We start from the raw sequence: 16,721 nt of genomic DNA, 5'->3' as shown, positions 1-16,721 counted from the left end.
GCTCAAAAGATTGACTGTGGGGAGATACAATACTCAGATGGTGTTTAGTGCAGGTCTCATAGTTTGCATCTCAGGAACATGAGGCTGGGAGCTTACTTGCGTGGCATTACTAATGCAGCCGCAGCTGTAATTAGAACCCAGGAGGAGGAAGCAAAGGACACAAAATGACAGACCTGGGCCGCTAGGGCACACACTGCTCTAAGCAGTGCTCTGCATTTGCAGCCCTGGACAACAATCTGACTTTCCTGGATTCTCAAAGGAAAAAAAAAAAAAGATCTCTGACAGAGTGTTGGATCCTGACGCTGTAACCTGGTTGGCCAGTTCTTTAGCAGGAAGAACTGCATAGCTCCATGGCCATGGTGCAGACATGACATATGAGGGCTTCAAAAACAGCTACCTATAAGACAAAGGTGCCTTGGGCAAAGAGCAGCTAGAGGTGTCAAGGCCAAAGCTTTGTGCTGGAATAGCTCTAGAAAGTACAGGCCAGGGTAAAGAGCACGTGAAGATCCTGACTGAGAAGGAAGAGACCCAGTGCTTTATTCACTTGAGCTTGAAGGTCATAGGTTTCTTTCAAGGAGAACTGTTGGGTCAAGATAAAAAATCAAGTGCACATTTAATAACACAGAGGACTTTGCATGTTGGGAATGAGAAATATTGCTTAAACTATGGATATTGTTACACTGCTCAGGTTTCTTCAAACATTTTGAGTTTTCACATCAGGGCTTACAGCACTGAGGCGTTGTGGGTAAGCCTCATACAGCAACCTAAAAGCTGCCATTCACTGGCACTCCCAGCCAGGCAACCAAGATTTTACCCATGTGCTCTTCGCAGATGGCAGCCAATGCAAGCTCTTCAGAAGACACACCTGATGAGACAAAAATCAAATTCAAACACAGCTATGCACGAGCCCTTCAGCTGAGTGCTGCTGGACAAAATCATGATGATAGTGGGTTGAGAAACTCATCTCACACATAAGCACAATCACTTGTAAACAATTAATTAGTGGTTTTCTCTACTTCGCCTTCTTCACACCTCCTGTCTGCTGCTTTCTAGGTTCAGTTGTGTGACTTCATACGTGAGCCTGGAGCCCTTGCATGTGTTGGCTCATGTGTGAGCAGGAAGGGGTCTCAAGTGTTATCTTGGCTTTCTTTTCTGAGACACTTGCCTTGAAACGACATGTTAGAAGTTTGGCTAGACCACCTGCATGGGGACCCCTGGGGTCTATCGCGTATCCTGAAGGGGTGAGACTACAGATACACACTGCTCGGCAAGGCTCTTTATGGTTACTAGGTCTGAGCTCATGTCCTCATGTTCCCAGAACAAGTACTTGGCCCAATGACCTCTAATTTCTTCTACAAGAAGGGAAGTTTTGATGGTTAGATTTTCACCTCATGGTGGCTCTCATGAGCGTATTATAGTCCAGATAGGACAGGGATCATAGACCTTTGTGGTGCTCAGTTCTGTGTTATATCTCTGTTCAAGAAGCATAAGCATCTAAAGAATAAGTATATTCTCTGTATTATAGAATTTGTAGGGTTTGGGGGACTTAAGAAACTGAGGAAATGGGTTATTATCAATTTCCTTCCATGGTGAGCAGCCTACAGAACCAGGAAGTTTATATTCAAAGGATGTATCTTGACTTGTGTTAGGATCTGCTGTATGGATTTCCTGGCTCATAGGGCAACACAAGTGATCAGGTCCCTTGCTGAGCAAAGTCCCCAAGGCAGAGGAGGCCTGGTGCCTTAGAGTTACTGAAAGGAAATGGCATGACCTGTTGGATGGTGTCCCTAATGGATTGTTTCCTTTTCTCAGGAACACATTTTCCTCACATTGTGTCCCAGCCCACGGGGTCTTCAACAGGTACCTGTGGAGAGGGTGGACAAGTGGGGGGGGGAGGAGACACGAAGAAATGAGGGCAAGTCTGGATTCTGATCAAGCCCCATTTATTGAAAAATTTCACAGGGCTTTTATAGGCATGGGGGCATAGGTATTTGTGTAAGCGAGGGTTGCTATGGATGCCTAACTGTGAGATGCTCCAGCAGGTGCTACCTTTATGGGTGCTATAACCACAGAAGGGGGAGAAATTACAGAGAGAGGAGAGAGAGAGAGAGAGAGAGAGAGAGAGAGAGAGAGAGAGAGAGAAAGTTGTAAAAGAGTAAAAGATCTGGTTATTCAGGCAAAAGTTCCTGGAGCTGCTGCTCGTGGGCAGCTGGCCTTTAATCTGATTTTACCAGTAGTCTTACTGGAAAAGCTAGTTTATAGCGAGAAAAGAGTAGCTCTTACTATGAGCTCAGGGGTCTTAGAATGACCATCCCCCATTGCGTTAGCTTAGGCAGCCTTTTCCTTGAGGGGAGATGGGCAGACATATGCCTCTGCTTCCAGGCTCCTCAGTCTGAATATCCTGTTCCTCAGTGCTGTTTCACCAGAGCAGGAAATGGGCAAGTGGTAATGGTTGCCCAAAGTTGCCATTTCTAGCACTTCCAAGGTCTCAAGAGAAAGTCTGTGAAAATATGACATTACTTGCTTAGAAGAGTTTCCCAATCCAATCCCAATCGTTGAAAGAAAACTCCCTAAACACTATGGTAGTCCTCACCAGACCACAGCTAATACTTAAATTGGCATAATATGTCTTATATACTTAGGGGCTGGGAGGCACTGACACTGAGTGCCCCTACCTGCTTGAGCCACTTGGCTCAGGGCCCATGGCATGGGGAGCTTGACTGACTTCCACCATGGTCAAACTTCCATTGTCACATGTAGCCGACCACTGGTAGATTTATGTGTTCTGTCTCTCATCATGAATTGTGGGGTCTGCTGGTTATTTGTTCTTTTTTTCAGAGACACACTTTCAGGATGTAGCCCGTCCTGATCTTTGAAGTGCTTGTGAGAACGCTAACATGGGTTCATGGAGCAAAACACGCACTCCCCGTGGCAGCAGCTTTCCCACAGAAGCTTCCGAAGGCAGAAAGGGGAGCATAGTAGTCTCTTCTCATATCATCCTTCGATGTTCATGAGGACAAGTCTGTAAATCTTTGAGGATGTTTTCTGGAACATCTGTATGGGAAGAGGAGAGTCACAGCTGACACTTCTGTTGCCTGAAAATGCAGTCAGAGCGCAAGGTTGAGATATTTCACCGGTCAGAACACAGATGCTCCCCACGTGACTTTTATCAAGTGCCCACATAATCTGGGGTCTTGTTTTGAATGAGAATGGCCCACATAGATTCAAATGTTTTCGATGGCCCACTGCACCATCACTGCCACAGAGGTTTGAACAGAGTAGATGGCCACACCTATGGCCCAGGAAGTTATTCCAGAAAAATTACTAAGCTTGTGCAAAGGGCCATATTCCCAAGAACCAAGGCCAGCTGCCTCTGCAGAGGAAAGTTCTGTTTCCTTGTTGTGTTATGGTGAGATCATACATCAGAAACTCTTCTTCACCACAAGAGATACTTAGTGACATCAGTCTCCTTCATTTGAATGATCTCCACAGATTCTTTCCTGGCATTCCTGTAGCTGGCAGGCCCCGTTGACCCAGAAAGCTGTTCCCTACCTGGAAGGTGCTAGCAGGACACTGCAGACAGTTCACTTAGCAAGGCTGCACACAATACCACTGGTTGTCATCCAGAGATCCATGACAATTAGGTTTCCTTCTAATCCTGAGCCCAAAAGTAGGCTCTGTTCTCCAGGTCCCAAAGATGCTGGTCCTGTCTGGGCAGTGATATCCCACAGCCCTATCAAGCCCTACTTACCTGTGCACAGTAGACAGAACAAATGATCTTGCCGTTTTACTCAATTAAAGTCAAGGGTCCCTTTGGTGGTATAAAATTTATGTTTGTATAATCCTTTTATGGGGTAACAGCATCATGGTACCTGAAGGAAGAAGGCTGCAAAGACAGAAATGCTGATGTTACCAGATCAGCCCAAGTCTGTAAAGCAGGAGGAGGAAGAGGCTCCTGGCAAGCATGTGGCTTCTCTTCTCTACAGCCACACTCTACCTGAGCACCCCAGCACAGGAACAGGTTTCCCAGGCAGCTTCCAAATGGTGCATCTAAGAAAAATCTGGAGCCCACCAGGAAGGTACAGTCTTCTCCTCCTGGGCACCCAGACCCTACACCCTCACAACTCTTCTCTGCAGGGGAATTTTGCTTCTTCCCCTGTTTATCCATGGTCCCACATACTCACCCCTTTCTTCTCTGCTGCCAGGCTAGAATTTGCTATTCACAGACTCTTCTCCATCACCCAGGCTCATGCCTTTTTCTCCTCCCTCCCTCACTGCCTCTATCTCTTGCCGTGCCATGTACGTCCTCTTCTCCCCTCCACTCCTTGCATTTCTTCACCTCCTTGGCTTAAAGAGCACACTTCTTTGAATCTGGTCATCGGTTAGGTTGTTCTTTGAATCTGGTCATCGGTCAGGTTGATGGAACTGAAGGGACAGACTCATGAAGATCATGGGTCATGTGGAAAACATTCTCTCTCACACGGACTGCAGAGGCAGGAGGGCTATCCCTTAGAGCAAGATGGTTATGTTTCCAATGTCTCTGTCCAGCCACTAGTGTCACAGGAACAAGGATCTTAACTGCTCACACCGGAGATGAGGGCCACAGAGGTTGTGCCCTGGTGTCTGACAGGTAACAACAGGCTGTGCACACGGCCTCTTCTGGCCTGGCTCCCTCCCACAGCTGTTATGCTTCATCTGGTGGAACACAGACCCGTGATTTAAGAGCCACATGTCTGATCCTGGTCATCAACCCATGGAAGAAGAAACAAACAGGAGACTCTGTTAGTGCCTTTGACACTTAAGGACTCAGCAAAGAGGTGCCCTGTGTACCATAGGTCTCCCCAGGATTCCTCCCTTCCTGACCCGGCCTCCTTTTCACCAAGCACCACCCCCCCCACTCCTCTCCATCCCCAGCCCCTAGTCACATCCTCTGCTCTCTGCTTCTGGCTCAACTTCCTCCAAAATCCACATAAGCAGGATTCAGTGGGAAAGCCCCTCATAGGGTGAGAAACACCATAAGGTTTATGTCTTATAAATAAGTGCAGCCCGTCAGTATGAACGTTCCCTTGAAAAGGAAAGATCAAGTGTACATGTGAATGTTGGTGGCCATGCCTGGTTGACTTCCTTGGGGCTCCATTTCCCATTGTTTGTTATCCCTTACCTGGATGTTTTCTTCTCTTTGGGGTGGCAAGGAGCAACACAGCATGCTAGACAGGTGGCTAATCTGCCTCCTCACCCCTTCCATTGTCATCCTCTGCTCCTTTTTGAGGCTGTATGTGCCTCCTGGGCCTGGGCGTGGTGGATGATAACTCAAGGATTATGTCCTTGCTTCATAGTCATAGTCCCACGCTGGGGGAGGTTCCACAGAGAATATAATGCCATGTGTCATCTCACTGACAATTTTATTCACACCTATATGAGTGTACATGCATTTGCTATCTTCCACATCATCCTGTGGTCCAGGGTTTCATTTGTGCTTAGTGTCCTCCAAGAATGACAGCACACATGCATCACTTCAGATGTGACCAAATAAGTCAGTATTCTCTGTCTCCTCAGAATTATTGTTTACTTCATTCATGTCCCAGCCATCCGGGGTTCGACTAAAGCTCGGGAGGAGAATCAGCCTGTATGAAGGACAGAACATAAGACACGAAGGAATGGGGGCAAGTCTGGATTCTGATCAAACCCCATTTATTGAAAAATTTCACAGGGTTTTTATAGGCATGGGGGCATGGGTATTTGTGTAAGCAAGGGTTGCTATGGACACCTAGCGCAGGCTATCTCAAGACACAGGGAATTCCAGGCAGAGTCATAACGTTCTGCCACACTGAATATTTTGCTTTATCTTTATCTAGTCTAACGGATAAGCCATAACAGGGCGGCTCCATCTTAATCTTATCTTTAGTCTGACTGCCGAACTGCCGAACCACGACAAGGTCAACTGGTTTCTGGTAAACGACAGACTGCTGGAGAAATAGGAGCCTAAAGGTGCAGGCTCTGACAAGATGGCTGAACACTGGCCATATGGCCTACTGTCCCCAACATTTCCTCCCTTTCTTTATTAAAAGGGGAGGTAGGTGGATCCATTATATATGGGTGAGCGTTGGTCTCTGGATGGAGCAGGCATTAACCAGAGGGGGGAAGCATTGACCTGATCCTCCTAGGGCCAGATCGGCCTGCCAAGCTGTCTTTTTGAGGAGGAGAGGGAGATCCTGATCTGCTGTCTGTGGGCATCCCCAACATACAGCAAACAAGACAGTTTTCAACATCAACCTCTATGCAATCAGGTTTATTTCTCAGGGGACTCAGAGTCGGATGATCGGGTCCTCCCCCTGTGGTACCTTGTCCTACACCCCTTACAGGTGCCCATGCTTTATGGCAGGCAATATCTGAGTATATGCCATTCTCACCATGCCAAGGAAGGGGAAACGGAAAGCACATTAGTGTTCAAGGTCATCATGGCCTTGGTCCGCCAAGTCAAGTCTGTGATAATGCACCTGTATTGCTCAGGCATCTCAAGCATCTAGCTGTTCTTTTATAAAGCTGGTAAGGCATCAAAAAGCCCAAGGTGTGGCCTGCTATTCATCTGAATAGTCTTAGTCCGAAAGCTCCAGCCTGTGAAAATGGGCCTGTATAGGTTTTGTCCATATGGTATCCACTTGCTGTTTGACAAAGGCTATGAGTTTGTTAAAGAGAAAGGGTCCTAGTGATAGGAATATTAATAAGCCAAGCAAGAGACCTAAAAGGGGGAAAAGATATGGGAGGAACCTGTAGAGTCCATTTCAAAGGGGATTATGGAGGAGCTCTCTTTGCTATTTTCTGGGTCTTCTTGTGGCTTTTAAATCTTATCTCGAATGATCCCAGACTTGTTAGCATAGAAATAGCACTTCTCCTCCGACCTCGAGATCATCTGCAAACTCATCCATGCCAGCATCCACTTGACACACAAGCCTCTCAGGCAGCCAGCGTGCAGCATCATGTTCCTATAAGCCTCTCAGGCAGCCAGCGTGCAGCATCATGTTCCTGTGAGAAAACACAAACAGAGCCTCCACTCCATATTAATACAGGGTCGGGTCCATCCCACTGTCCAGTTACAGGATCCTTCCATTTCACCCTAGCGAAGGATGACTATTAGTGAGCCAGAATCGACCGGCTGCGGAATTTCCTTTGGCATCAAGCAGTAAAAAATTTAAAATAGTGAGAGCATGACTCAAAGCATTTTAGGTGATTGGGGGTAAAGTTCCCCCTTCTTTACTTTTTGTCAATAGGTTTTTATGGTGGAATGAGCTCGTTCCACCACACCTTGTCCTTGAGGATTATAAGGAACACCTGTAACATGCTTTATGGAAAAAGAGTATTTTAACTTTCCAGATTCAGGTACATGAGTAATATCCATTTGTTAAAGTTGGTTAGGGACCAGTCCTCTGGGATTAGCTCCCACATGTGGTACAGGAGGAAACTGAGGACATGTGGAGCATGCCTTCACAATGGCTCAAGCTTGCTATTTAGTAATCCTATATTGAAGTTTTAGACTTCGGCTATTAATATGATGTAAATTCTGGGCTTTTTGAGCTTTTTCTACATTTGTAAGGCAAACCAAATTTTTGGTAGCTGTATCTGTTAATGCATTACCTGTAGCCAAAAGTCCAAGTAAATCAGTGTGAGCTCTTAAATGTCCTATTTCTAAAAGGATGTTTTCCCTTTAGAATAGCTGTTGGGATTTGGGAAAATAATCCACCAGCCCATGATTGGGGTTGGATTTGTCTTGAAGTTTCTAGGTGAGGAACTGCCTCTGCCACATAGTCACTATCTGAATATAGATTAAATGAACAGAAGGCATAATGTTGGAAAACAGTAGCTACCGCTTGCAGCTCAGCAATTTGAGCAGACTTAGCAGTAGTAGGAACAACATATGTCTGTCCTTCTACTATGTAACTAGCTCTTCCATTAGAAGATCCATCAGTAAAAGTCAGCAAACCATCTCTCACAGGCTGAAATTGAGTTATCTTAGGAAAAATAACTGGATGTTTATTTAAAAAGTGGAGAGGCCTGTTAGAGGGGAAATGGTTATCTATATGTCCACAAAATTGTTCACAAGCCAATGGCCAATCGTCTGTGTTGGTAGACAGCCAATTTTGTTGTTCCTTCAAATATGGCTGAATAATAAAATCAGGTTTTTTTGCCAAAATACTTTCTTCCTTGCAACCGACCCATATGAATCAACTTTGCAACAGCCAAATAATATGGTACTATTACCTTACTGGGAGAAGATGGCAAATGTTCCCACATAATAGGAGCACCTTGCCAGAACACCGCAGTAGGTGTAGCATGAGTGGCCAAGATAATATGCCCTAAAGGCTTGTCATAATCTATATAGGTTATGAATTGATTGGAGATACCCTCTTCCACTAACACCAAGCCTTTCCTAGCTTTAGCTGTAAGCTCCCAGGGTGAGTTTGGAGAGGAATCTCCTTGTAAGATTTTGAATAAGGGCCATAAATCTCTGGTTGTTAATTTTAAATAAGGTCTAAGCCAATTTATATCACCAAGCAACTTTTGAAAATCATTTAAAGTCTTTTACCTGAGACAGAAAAAGCTGGAATCCCAAATACAAATATGGATCAACCTTTTGGACTTTTTAAGGTGCTATTTGTAGACCAGACTGAGATAATTGGGTCTCCATAAAAGCATAACACAAAAGCACTTGTTATCATTCCTTTTCAGCAATAAGTATATCATCCATGTAATGAATGATATATAAATTGATATTTTTTCCTAACCTTTTGTAAAGCTGTAGCTACAAATTTCTGACATAGGGTGGGACTGTTAGCCGTTCCCTGAGGGAAAACCTGCCAATGATATCTTTTCATTGGTTCTCTGAAATTCACAGAATGCCTACTGAAAGCAAAGCTATGACAACCTTTTGGATGCAAGGGAACAGTGAAAAAACAATCCTTAAGGTTTATGACAATTTTGAAAGTATTTTTGGGAACAGCCACAGGAGAGGGTAGTCCTGGCTATAATGTTCCCATAAGTTGCAAGTCTCAAGTAAGTTAAAGAACTTACATCTCTGTAAGTAACTTAGTTTATAAGTAGATTACGCCCTATGGAAATCAGGTTAGAGCTAAGAGTTCTGCCTGTGTTAATCCCCAAGTGCCAGGATTAAAGGTGTGGACCACCACACCCTGTCACAGAGATCTGCCTGTCTCTGCCTCCCGAATGCTGAGATTAAAGGCATGTGCCACCGTGACTTGTTTAATTGTTTCATTCCAATTCTAGTAAAAAAAAAAAAATCTTTAAACATCTCAAACAGAAGTTAATCAGGAAAACAAAAATTCTAAGATCTAGGTAGTTAACTACATTCCCTAGCCTAGTTTAGAAATCTATCAGCCTCCTAGTTCCATCTCTCCAACTAGCCACGTGTCTGTAGCCAGGACCATTATCAGTTTTGATCACCCTAGGTTTTCCAAGCGGTCTCACATCCCCAAGCCTTGCAGTAATAGTCAGAGGGACCACCGCAGCCAACACCTCTGTTCTTGCCTCGATGGGAGCCAGGGCAAACATAGAAGGACAGTTGCCTTAGCAGGCTCTTCCATCTAACCGTGCCACAGCCTCCCCAAGGGTCAAGCCCACAGATAACTAGGAGCAGTGTCTGTAAAATTATCTGGCCCAAAGGAATTCTAGTCCTGGGCTTGTTTAGCTGGTTTAGCTAGCAGCCTGGCTTCAAGGACAGAGCTAGTTTATCAGTTTTTGTTGTTTCTTTTCTTTTCTTTCTTTCTTTTTTTTTTTTTAGAATCATTGAAATGAATTAGAACTAACAGCCAGCAAATGAAAAAATTTTCAACAGAATATCATATATAAAACAACATTTAAACACCAGACAAAGACAAAAGTAAAAAGCGACAAGTTTGTCTTTCTTCATTATGAGGGACAAGTTATGTGCCCTAGTCTGTCTGTCCAGTAGTCTAAGACAACAGTCAAGGGGGCTGATTCTTTCTGTCTCATAGCGAGAAAGTCCACACAAATAGACGCAAATAAACAAAAACAGAAAATGGCACCAAAAGTCACAATAGTCTAGACTACACTAAAACCAGAACCAAGTGAGCGATTGGACCTGGTGATCAGGTGGGCTGAGAGTGCTCCCCAAGTGGAGGGGGATTGACTCCCCCTCCTGGAGGTCAGGAATGTCTTCCAGCCTCCCCATCAGGAGGTACACCATCTCCTGGCACAGGCAAAGAGCAACCTTGACATTGTGACGCAAATGCTCAAGCTCCAAAGCAAAACTAAAGAATGTGAAGGGACAGAGAGACAGACAAAGAAGACAAAGAAGAGTGGCCTTACCTAACTCTTAACTAGAGTCCGGGTCTCAGAGGGGACTCTTTAGACAGAGGAGATTTACAGACTTTGGCCTTAATGGGGGTCCTGAAGGGAGGACTGGGTAGACCAGCTTTTACATTTTCCCAGACTTTTTCTATATTTTTTTTAAGAAAAATTTTACCTTTATCTAATACATTTTTAATATCTTCATGAAAGTATCTAACACACAAGATATCAAAATTTTACTGTCTTTTTTCTTTACCGCGTTCCTTGTGTCTTGAGGGAGGTTTTAAGTCCCTCGATAAATAATTCATGTTTGCTGAGTGACTGTCCCATAAGTGTGTGTGCGCGTCACCGTGTCTTACCTTAATTCATCTGTCTCACGATTGGGGGAATTGTGGCAATCCAAGTTGATCTGACTCACAGGCACGAAGTCCGTGGCACTGCAAGTCGATCTGTCTCACAGGCACGAAGTCCTCGAAGTCCTTGGTGATCCAGGGAGGGTGACCGGCTGGTCCCAAAGGGCAACGTACAGGTAAGTGCTCTGTTCCCGAGCCCCAATTGTTGAGCGCCACCTGGCCCGGCCTGCCAGGGTTTGACTAAAGCTTGGGAGGAGAATAAACATGTATGAAGAAGAGAACCCAAGACATGAAGAAATGGGGGCAAGTCTGGATTCTGATCAAACCCCCCCCTTATTGAAAAATTTCACAGAGTTTATACAGGAGTGGGGGCATGGGTATTTGCGTAAGCGAGGGTTGCTATGGATACCTAACTCTGGAATGCTCCAGCAGGTGTCTACCTTTACAGCTGCTGTAGTCACAGTAGAGGGAGAAATTCCAGAGAGAAAGGGAAGTTGTAAAATATCTGGTTAGTCAAGAAAAAGATCCCAGAACTGCTGCTCACAGGCAGCTGGCCTTTAATCTGATTTTTACCAGTAGTATTACTGGAAAAGCTAGTTTATAGCCAGAAAGGAGTAGCTCTTACTATGAGCTCGGGGGTCTTAGAATGACCGTCCCCCACAATAAACCACAACAGGTGTCTAACTGCCGAACCACAACAGGGTTAGTTGGTTTCTGGTAAGTGACAGACTGCTGAAGAAATAGAAGCCTAAAGGTGCAGGCTCTGACAAGATAGCTGAACACTGGCCATATGGCCTACTGTCCCCAACACACATGCGCACACACACACACGCACACACACATCTAAAATGAGATTCCTTGGTAGATCACACATTGTTCAGTAACACACAAGAGAGAAACTTCATCTTCATGGTGTGTTCAGCATGGAATTCTAGGATAATTCTACACAAAAACTGATCAACAAGAGGCAGGGAAGGAGATCAATTAAACAAACCATGCTCAGGCACCAAAGATGAAATTCTGTCATTTTCTGAGATACACATGGATATAGGCTTTAGTTGTCTGTAACATGCCAGGTCCAGAGATACACTAGAGCCGTGACTGGGTAGGTGGAATCTTAATCAAAAGGGGAAAATTGTAGGCATATGCCAGGGTCTGCAGCAATGTAACATAGCAAATGAAAATGATCCAATTACAGAGCATGAGCAGGAGTGTCACAGGGAAATTCCTTACTTTACACAGGTGAGGCTCCTAATCAAAAAGAGAAGAAGAAGAAGAAGAAGAAGAAGAAGAAGAAGAAGAAGAAGAAGAAGAAGAAGAAGAAGAAGGAGAAGAAGAAGGAGAAGAAGAAGGAGAAGGAGAAGGAGAAGGAGAAGGAGAAACCAGAGCACATCATGGCAAACAAAATTATTTGAAAAAAAAAGTAAAAAGAACACACAAGTGCAAATCAATGCCTCAAACAAAAGTAGTGTGCTCATGAATCAAAGGGAAACATGAAACCCACATCAAGAGAGAGGAAAACTCCCAGTGTCCAGGTCTGAGTGCCCAGGAAAGCTCCTGGGCATCAGGACCAGTGCTGGAGTCCAGCAGCTTTCCATCCAGCAAGAGTTTCCCTGCAGCATCAGGACAAAGCCCAGCACACTGCAATGTCTCCTGTGAACAGACTCCATCCTTTCTCACAAAGCTCTTCATAGTGTCCTGCAAGGGATGGACCAGAAACATCAGGAAATAACCCAAAGTTGTTTGTCTGTCCATCCCCAGGGCCAGCATTATTATCATGGCAGTGAACAAATCCTCAACATGATGGCACCTAAGGGACAAAAGTTACCCTTCTCCCAGACTCCAGAGGAGAGGGAAGGCATGGCAGCTGGAGGAGCAGGTGACTTGGGAAGATGGGTCTGAAGCAGCTGGTGACATGGCTTTGGCAGGTCCTGTGTCCAGTCACCCTCCTGCTGCTTCCAGAGTGCTGGGATTTTATGACCTCCCCAACCAATCAGCACTGCCTGCTAGAGACCCAGCGTTCAGACACACGAGAAAGTGACAGACTTCCCAGCAAGCGTGAGGAAGATAATTTGACTTTAATAGCGGGAAGCCCCATGTAAGGAAAAGGACAGACTCAGGAACTTTGTGCTGACCTGGATTAGGGACATGGGTCTACACAAGCTGTTTCAGTGGCTTATTCACTATGACTGTTGGCCTTCCTGCTCAAATGGAAGGGTGTCCTGACTCAGAAGCCCAGCAACCACACAGCTCTGAAGGGAGAAAGTATCCCAATGGAAGGGCATCCAGAGACGCAGGAGCCCAGGAGCCTCAGACTGGCTCCTTCTTCGATATTATAGCTCCCAGGGGAGGGTGTCCCCAGCTGGCCTGAGACGCTCAGGATCTCAGCCCTGCTACACTTCTTCCCTTCTTCTCTTCATTGCTTTTGGGCTTTGCTGGGAGGATTCAAGTATGGAAGGTCTGCCCCCGCTCCAGGAAGAGGCCAGCAGGGAACTGAGCCCACAGCCTTTAGATATTTCTTAGGGGGTGGAACTTTCTAGGGCAGAGATTTCCAGGGTGTGGAATAGTGGAATTTCAAGTCCTGAGCTTGGAGGAAGCTCAGGGATTGGTAGGTTTTCCTGTTTGGTGAATGGTGGCTTTTGTTCAGACTTTTTACCTAAAATTAGCATAACGTGGGAAGAATCCTATTGAGGGGCTGGAGGTGACCTTTGTGACAGTTACAGAGGCTGAAATGCTGTTAAGACTGTTAGAGATATCTAGGGGAGGGGCCTGGACACTTCCCTGTCTGTGAGGGTTTCAAAGTTAACAGAGAGAGTCCACACAGGGAAGCCCTTCCCTGCTGCTTGAGGCAGCTTGAACAGCCAACATTGACCACAATTTCTCTAAGATCTCACTACCACAGACATCTTCACCTCCTGCTATTTTCCGTTCTTTTATCTTATACTCTTTGGATGGACATTGGAAGGAAAGCAGTCCTCAATGCTGCAGGCTATCCCTTGTGGACAGGACAAATCTAGAAGATGGTTAACAGGATAGGTGAAATTTTAAGCTACTCAAAGCTTGGTGGATGCAATAGTACAGGGGATGTATTCAAAGTGCACACTATGATGAAATTTTATATATATACTTCTGCATGCCAGAAGAGGGCACCAGATCTCATTATAGATGGTTGTGAGCCACCATGTGGTTGCTGGGTATTGAACTCAGGACTTTTGGAAGAGCAGACAGTGCTCTTAACCTCTGAACCACCTCTCCAGCCCCAAAATTTCTTATTTTCTATACTTTCATACTAGCAAAGCATTTAAAATTAAAAAAAATTAAATTAAAAATATCAAAATACCATGCTTATTTGAGAATAAAATTATGGGTGCTAGAAAGCCAGAAACTAAAGTGAAAGTACCAAAATCCAAACACCACTGACATAGATCAAACATAGATCAAAGGACCAAACCAGGAAACAAACTCAAACTCTTGAGGTAAAATCAGAACAACTATGTCTCTTTCCAAGTGATCAATAATATCAAAGTCTACGTGACCCAATGTCTGAGCCTAGCAACCAACCAAGCAACAGCCAACCAAGCAACAGCTTCTCTGCAGTGTGAGGACAACACCCAGAACCAGCCAGTGCCCTCAATGGGTGGGGTCTGCAGGTCCTCACAAAGGCTCCAGTGAGGTCACTGCAAGAAAGGAGCCAATCATACTATTCACAATCTAAAGAACTGTTTGAACTTTATAACTCACAACACTGTTACTTTTCTGATGGCCATGACCAAGTCTCTGAGAAAAGGCAACATACAATACAGAGGTTTAACATAGACTCCAGCTCTCAATGGACAGGGAAGGCGTGGCTGCAGAGTTGGGAAAATGGGTCTGAAGCAGCTGCTTCCATGGCCTTTCCAGGTCTCGTTGCTTCTATCAATCCAATTTCTCGTTCTGGATTCCACTGCCCTGGTATTTCATGACATCCCCAAACAGCATCCCCTCCAGAGAGCAGAGAGTTCAGAGATGAGGTAGTGTGAGACCTCTGTCATTCAGACTAAACCAATAAAATGTCAAAGATAAATGAATACATGATAATAGAAAAGTGTATAATAATAAAAAGACTGGACCAAATGCACAAACTAAATCCAAAATGCTAAGCACTAAATCAAAATCCAGGCCCCAATACCAACCCACCAGCAAGCAAACTCACTATGTCCAGGTCAATGCGGATCACAGATGTTCAATTCCGAAGATGTACAATAAAAGTTAAAACTCAGAACACAATCTTGAGTCCAACTGCTCTTAGCCAACAAACAGGCAGCTCTCCTGCAGTAGAAGACGATGACCCAGGCTCAGCTGCTGCCATATATGGGTGGGTGGCTATCATTCATCACAATGGCTTCTTGTGAGGTCACAGGACCTGTGGACCAATCACAGCTGGCCCAGACTCACTACCGTTCTCTAGCCCTCTTCACGGAGCTTCCTAAATTCATACCGCAATACAAATTTGAACAGCAGACGTTTGGCTCAGACTTTCAGAGCACCAGGCACAGCATACTGGGGAGCTCGGCTGCTGGCACTGACAGTAGAGTGTGAAGCAACTGGTTTCATTGCATTAAAAATCTCCCAGATGTCCTAAGGGTCACTGCCTCCCGCGAGGCTACACATGCACGGGTTCCTCAACTGCTCAAACAGGGCTGCCTAAGGGGACCAAGGGCTGTTGTGGTTCGTTTATTAGTATGGCCTAATAATGTTGATTATCAGCCTTATAATTATTATTATGGTGGTGTTTTCTAACCCGCCAGCAATCACTCAAGACATAGACACTTGTTATGTTTTAAAATAGCCTTAGTTAGCCTAGAGCAGGGCAGATATTAATCCCCTACATTACCTCCCATATTGGGGCGGGCATCCCATACCCTACCCCAATCCCGTGCATCTGCTTCTAATAATTTCTGTTGAGCTCCTCCCATCCATAATACCAGATAGCTAATGCTCTTCATCTGGGCCAAATCTCCATCCATGCTGGCCATGTGTGTCTTCATTTCTCTAACCCATGGCACTGGCTTCCTTCTTCCTGCTCTCCTCTTCCTCTCTCTCTCCTCCTCTTCTGGTCTCTTTCACAAAAGCCTGTGAACCTTAGCCACGCCTATTCCATTTTCCCTGCTGTGTAATGGCTTTTTATTGGTCAAACAAGAATAAGCTCTTAGGCAAGGTACAGACAATTTGGGGTTCATGAGTCTGCTCATTTGTACAGACAGACCAACCTCCAGCAAAGGGTTTAAACACATGAGACAGTACAGGACAAACAGTAACATCTTACTAGTAATGATCAGTAATGACAAAGAAAATGTCAGACTGAGAAAGATTTGTGATTCCTGGATTTAGCTAGTTAGAAAATTATATAGGGTTCCTAAATGGCCTTGAGACTTAATACCTCAAATTCTATATCAACACTTGGCTTTTACAGGCTCATGATCTGTATACTTGATGTCTTTTGCTTTGAACTGAGACTGATGGGTTTAAAGGATGTGGCCCTTCACTGGCACTGAGACGCTGTAACAAGATACTGTTTCCACATCCCAGGGGAGGTGCAGAACATCGGCAGGCCTCTAAGGAAGAGGTTTCATCACAACTGTCCTATAGGATCCTTGTCAGATTTCTCATCAAAATTCCTAGATATTATAAGACAGGCGTTGGTGGTTGTAGTATTATCAAGAAAGTCTTCTCATTCCATAGGATTGTACACAAAATGTTTTATTTCTAGGGCCATAGGAGACAGAGCCATGTCATTTTTGCCCCCCCAACAAAAATGCCTTGGTTTTCATCATTACTAGACTGCAGATATTGACCTCATTTTATTGGAAATAGTGAAGGCAAGACCAACCTACCGTGATATGAAGGGTGGTAGAGAGCTCCTTTTTATCTCTGTAACTGTTTTTGTCCCATGCTTGGTCAATGGAAGTACTGTAATCAGTCCTTTATTCTTTTTTTTTAGCCATTTTTAAAAGATTTATTTATTTATTATGTATACAGATCTTGTTATAGATGGTTGTGAGCCAA

The 16,721-nt window shown here is 44.8% G+C and overlaps 2 long non-coding RNA genes across 2 annotated transcripts; both read right to left on the bottom strand.

Moving 5' to 3' along the window:
* Window positions 1-2,148: 2,148 nt before the first annotated feature.
* Window positions 2,149-4,384, bottom strand: LOC311609298. The gene is made up of 3 exons (XR_014783345.1): window positions 4,185-4,384; window positions 2,676-3,886; window positions 2,149-2,500 (listed from the first exon to the last, which is right to left on the bottom strand). It is a non-coding gene; the product is annotated as an uncharacterized lncRNA (long non-coding RNA).
* Window positions 4,385-4,613: 229 nt separating this feature from the next.
* Window positions 4,614-15,115, bottom strand: LOC311609297. The gene is made up of 3 exons (XR_014783344.1): window positions 14,869-15,115; window positions 5,162-10,922; window positions 4,614-4,739 (listed from the first exon to the last, which is right to left on the bottom strand). It is a non-coding gene; the product is annotated as an uncharacterized lncRNA (long non-coding RNA).
* Window positions 15,116-16,721: the final 1,606 nt, after the last annotated feature.

This window comes from Acomys minous, assembly GCF_964271855.1.
Source record: "Acomys minous genome assembly, chromosome: 11".
In the NCBI taxonomy this organism is placed as follows: Eukaryota; Metazoa; Chordata; class Mammalia; order Rodentia; family Muridae; genus Acomys; species Acomys minous.
This window is presented reverse-complemented; position numbering and strand designations above follow the sequence as displayed.